The sequence below is a fragment of the Trichechus manatus genome, unplaced genomic scaffold, assembly GCF_000243295.1.
Source record: "Trichechus manatus latirostris isolate Lorelei unplaced genomic scaffold, TriManLat1.0 scaffold00029, whole genome shotgun sequence".
Lineage (NCBI taxonomy): Eukaryota > Metazoa > Chordata > Mammalia > Sirenia > Trichechidae > Trichechus > Trichechus manatus.
In genome coordinates, this window is record NW_004443965.1 from 17054764 (window position 1) to 17060436 (window position 5673).

General features: G+C 37.3%; 1 protein-coding gene across 11 annotated transcripts in view; it reads right to left on the reverse strand.

Annotated features, from left to right (window-relative positions):
• Positions 1–5673, reverse strand: part of ERBIN (erbb2 interacting protein) — a 180960-nt gene that overhangs the window by 126593 nt on the left and 48694 nt on the right. For 10 of the 11 annotated variants that reach the window (XM_023729587.1, XM_023729589.1, XM_023729586.1 and 7 more), the window contains one exon: positions 2527–2574. The exons of the other annotated variant lie outside the window; for it this stretch is intronic. The gene's annotated coding sequence lies outside the window, so the exon portion shown is untranslated. The remainder of the gene's footprint in view (positions 1–2526; positions 2575–5673) is intronic. 11 annotated transcript variants of the gene reach the window in all.

Genomic DNA, 5673 nt, shown 5'->3' on the forward strand with positions numbered 1-5673 from the left:
CTCCACTGGTCTCATCCCTTCGGGAGCAAGGGAGAATGAAGAGAACAGGATACAAGGAAAAGATTAGTCCAGAGGACTAACTGTCCACAGCTACCACAGCCTCCACCAGACTGAGTCCAGTACAGCTAGATTGTGCCTGGCTATCACCACTGACTGCTCTGACCGGGATCACAATAGAGGGTCCTGGACAGAGCTAGAAAAGGATGTAGAATCAAATTCTAACTCACAAAAGAAAATACCAGATTTAGTGGCCTGACAGAAACTGGAGAAACCCTGAGAATACGGCCCCCAGACACCCTTTTAGCTCAGTGGTGAAGTCAACTCCCTAAGTTCACCGTTCAGCCGGGGATTGGACAGCCTCATAAAACAAAACGGGACTAATGAGGCACAGCAGTCCAGGGACAAGGACTAGAAGGCAGGAGAGGACAGGAGGGCTGGTGATAGGGAATCCGAAGTTGAGAAGGGACAGTGTTGACATGTTGTGGGGTTGTTAACCATTGTCATAGGGCAATACGTGTACTAACTGTCTAACGAGAAACTATTTGTTCTGCAAACCTTCATCTAAGGTACAAAAAAAAAAGAAAATTATCTATGTGAGATCAAATTGACAACAGCAACTCAAAAGGTTTGATGGCAAGCCTAGTGGGCAGTGAGTTGAAGATAATGGTCATGGAATAATTTGGAAAAAGATAGTGAGAATAGCAGTACAACTGGAAGAATGTAATCGATGTCACTGAACTGTACGTGTAGAAACTTTTGAAATGGTCTAACTTTGGCTATGTATATTTTCACCAAAAAAAATAAAGTTCCCCAAGGTCCAGAAGGGAGGATGTTGATATGTCGTGGGGTTGCTAACCAATGTCATAAAACAATATGCGTACTGACTGTTTAATGAGAAACTTTTTTTTTCTGTAAACCTTCATTTAAAGTACAATAAAAAAAAAAAATCTTCACCAACAAATAAATACCCAGAAGCATTTACAGAATGCTTATTAACAATCTATGTTTATGCAAAGGCATGTGTTACTAATAAGAATAAACAGTTTTATTCATCTAGCAAGTAAGAAGAATTTAACTGCTAAAGAAGAATTTACGTTATATTGAGAGTTTATGAGAGATTAAAAAATTCCAAACATGAATACAAAATGTCTTGTTCTGGAGATTTTAAGAATACAACAGACAATGAGTTAGGGGAACACTTAAGAACAATGTAAAAGAACTATAGCCACATGTGACTATTTAAATTTATAAGTGAAGTTAAACAAAAAATTACCTTTTCAGTCTCACTAACTATATTTTAAGTGCTCAACAGCCACGTGGCTAGTGGAAACTGTATTAAATAGTGAAGATATAGAACATTTACATCACAGCAAAAAGTTCTATGGGAATGGTATGTCTCAAAACTATTATTCTGGTACTTCATATTATAAATACTTTATAGTTGTATTTATGTAATACGATAGTATCCAAAGACTTGGAAGGTATGGCCTAAAAATCTATTTCCCAGAAACCACACTGGACTGGGGAGTATAAAGCATCACTAAGAATAAAGGACATGGAACATTATTAGAATATATGTGATTTAAAAAAGAATACATTTATTTTAAATATGATTATATATGTAGGGCACCTGAGGTATAAGACAATTTATAAGGCAAAGGAATTGCTAATGAAAGTTATACAACTTCTAAGATTTTAAGGTAGTACTAACAGTAATTAGATCATGTTGCAGATACACAGAAGGAACATAAAGAACTCCTCAAAGAGGACAATGAATTCAGAAAAGGGAAATTAGATGCTGAGCTCTAGGAAGCTGCATAAGTCTACCTCTCAAAAGAAAACTTCCTATGGACGGAGGCTGTAAAGACAATTTACGTCTCAGATTAAATGTACTGGGCCTGGAGTCAATAAAAAATGGAACTCAATTGTGTACAAGCCTCCAGATGGAAATAGTGTAGACTAAAGTTACTGATAGGTAAGAAACGTGGTGTTGTGTGCCATCAAGTCAGCTTACTCATGGAGACCCTATATGACACAGTAGAACTGCCCCAAAGGTTTCCTAGACTGTAATTTTTACAGAAGCAGATCATCAGGTCTTTTCTCCTGTGGAGCTGCTGACTGGGTTCAAACTGCTGATCTTTTTGTTAGCAGACAAGCGCTTAACCACTGCACCACCAGGACATATCGATAAAAAAGGATGGGAACCTTAATCCTTGAGGACAGAGGCGGAAGTAGCGTATCAATGAGAAATGACTAAAAACACCCAAAATAATCCTTCCTTACACAATAATACAAGGAAACAAACCAAAAAGGAGAAAGCTTAGCCTGGTGTGAACAGGAACTGATCAAGGTTAGGACTGCTGATTGGAATTTTAGTGTTCTGATAATGAAGAGCCACTTTATAAATCAGATGTTAACACTGTAGATGTAAGAATATTCCAATAATGGAGGAAAAAGAGCCAACCAAGAAAAAAGGCAAGATCGTAAACCAAACACTTTCTAACAAAAGATATTAAAGATACTTACCACTGGGTTGAATTTATCTCCCTTATGTTTCTTAATTGAGCCAACATTCTAAAGAAAGCAAAAAGAGAAACAAAAGAATAAAAAATGGCTCTTTCTGAATCAAAGGAACATTTCTTCTCATTTCTAATCCACCTCAGAAGCAAAATTTAAATTTTTTAACATCACTAATATAAACTGCAAATATTATGACCAAATAGGCAAAGCACAATATAGCTTCTTTAAAACACACAGACACACACACAAAAATAATATAATAAATGGCTAACTTCTTAACCAATTCTTCATATTGAGGGCCCTCATCTATATCAAATAACAAATACCTTTTTATCCAGCAGTAAAGTTCCATTTATTTGAACTCTCAGGTGGAGAATAATAATTTTTCCATGCAAATAAATCCCTAACCACCAATTATATAACTTAAATTTAGCAGTTGATGTTATGTGGCAGAAACTTGCTTTCCATGTAATGGGATATGGGGCAAAGGGACACAGTTAAGATCAATGACATGTACTCAGAAGTCTGCTCTAGGGGTGAAATGGAAGTTCGTTCTGAGAAAACATTCATTTTCCTGATAAATGGTACAGGTTTACCTGATACCATGATTCTCCTATCTTTTAGCCTTAAATCTGTACACAATGTCTAATGCTGCAGCAGCCATTCTGTGACCACAAGGCAACAAACAAGAGGACTGAAAGCCAATGAATGGAATCCTGGGAAGATGGCAACGTGAGCACTCTAAGATCCCAACCCTCCCAAACATCCACCAAGAAAAGTAACTAGCAAATCTGTAATCTCAATACTGTAAGAACTCTGAAAAATAGTTGAAGGAATACAGAAATTAACCAAACACTGAAACAAGAGAGCTACTTTTAAAAATAAGAAAAACTTCCTTTTCTACTGTTCCACTCCTCCTGCTCCTGGCACAGCAGCCAGGCAGCAACAGGAGAGGTATTCCACTGGTCTCAACAGACGGGGCTCCAGTCTCTGAATCTGGACTGGACAGGGCAGACTCCACTGACAAACTGTTCAGTGTGTCTGTTCTTACCTGTCTGGAGACTGCCTGATGAACTGAAGTCTCGGTCTGTTCTGAATTGCAGCTTACACTGGGTGGGGGAAGGAGTAATGGGCAAAGACTGATGTTGTAACCACCTGACAGTGTCTGGCAGAAAACAGTGCTCTTGAAAGCATCATGTATACATGAGAATTGAAAAAGCCACATGGACGCATGCTTGGAGTTAACACATTATAATATGTTAATGTCCAGTCTGCAACAAAAAAAATCACGAGGCATACGAAGAAACTGGAAAATACAGCCCATTCAAAAGAATAAGACATTGGGGATACTGGGAAGATGGCAGTGTGAGCAGGTCTAGGATCCTAGCCTCCCCACATGAACACCAAGAAAAGCAACTAGAAATCATACTCAACCCTGTTAGAACCCTGAACAAGCAGATAAGGAAACGCACCAAGCAGTTGCAAACTGAAAAAAGTAAGGGATAAATTTCAAACACTAAGAAAATCTCTTCTTCCACTGCCCTTCCTCCTCTTGCTCCTAGTGTGGCAGACAGACATCTACAGCAGATCCACAACCTCATTCCCAGTCAACCCCAGACTCTCCTCTGCATTAAGAAATGCCTCAAGCAAAAACGAAACCTACAAAAAAAAAAGAAAAAAAACAAAATCCACAAACAAAAATAGCTCAGCCCAAGAGAGTAAGAAGAACAAAGAAAACGTCAGCACCACAAAAAAAAGCACAACAAAATGACAGCAACAAACACACATCTATCAATAATTACACTGAACATAAACGGACTCAACGCACCCATAAAGAGACAGACAATGACAGAATGGATAAGAAAACAGGATCCATCAATATGCTGTCTACAAGAGACACACCTTAGAAACAAAGATGTCAATTTATTAAGAGTCAAAGGTTGGAAAACAATATATATCAAGCTAACAACTACCAAAAAAGAGCAGGAGTGGCAATACTCATATCGGATAAAACAGACTTGAAAACGAGACCCACCATAAAAGACAAAGAAGGACACTATATAATGATTAAGGGGACGATCCATCATGAAGACATAACCATAATAAACATCTACACACCCAATGACAGGGCTCCAAAATACATAAAACAAACTCTAACAACACTTAAAAGAGAAATTGACAGATCCACAATAATAATAGGAGACTTCAACACACCACTCTCAGTAAAGGACAGAACAACTAAAAAGAAACTCAACAAAGACACAGAAGAACTAAAGGACACAATCAGACAACTGGACCTCATAGACATATATAGAAAAGTCCATCCAGCAGCTGCAAAGTACACATTCTTTTCCAATGCACATGAAACGTTCTCCAGAATAGACCACATCTTAGGCCACAGAGCAATCCTCAACAAGATCCAAAACGTTGAGATAATTGAAACTATCTTCTCTGACCACAATGCCATCAAGGTAGAAATTAACAACTAAAGAGCAAGGAAAAAAAATCAATTACATGGAAACTAAATAATACCCTGCTTACACATCAGTGGGTAATAGAGGAAATCAAAGATGGAATCAAAAAATTCTAGAATCAAATGAGAATGGAAACACATCATACCAAAACCTTTGGGACACAGCAAAGGCAGTCCTCAGAGAACAATTTATAGCAATAGATACACATATCGAAAAAGAAAAAAGAGACAAAATCAAAACATTAACTACAGAACTCAAACAAATGGAAAGAGAACAGCAAAAAAGCCCACAAACACCGGAAGAAAGAAAATAGTAAAGATCAGAGCAGAAATAAATGAAATAAATAACAGAAAAACAATAAAAACAGTCAACAAAACCAAAAGTTGGTTCTTTGAAAAAATCAACAAAATTGACAAACCACTGCCTTGACTGACGAAAGAAAAACAGGAGAGAACACAAATAACCCAAATAAATGAAATGGGGGACATTCCAACAGACTCAACTGAAATAAAAAGGATTATAATAGAATATTATGAAAAAGTATACTCCAGCAAATTCGAAAACCTAGAGGAAACGGATAAATTTCTAGAAACACACAGCCTACCCAAACTACAACAAAGTGATGTTGAAAATCTGAACGGACCCATAACAAGAGAAGAGACTGAAAAGGTAATAAAAA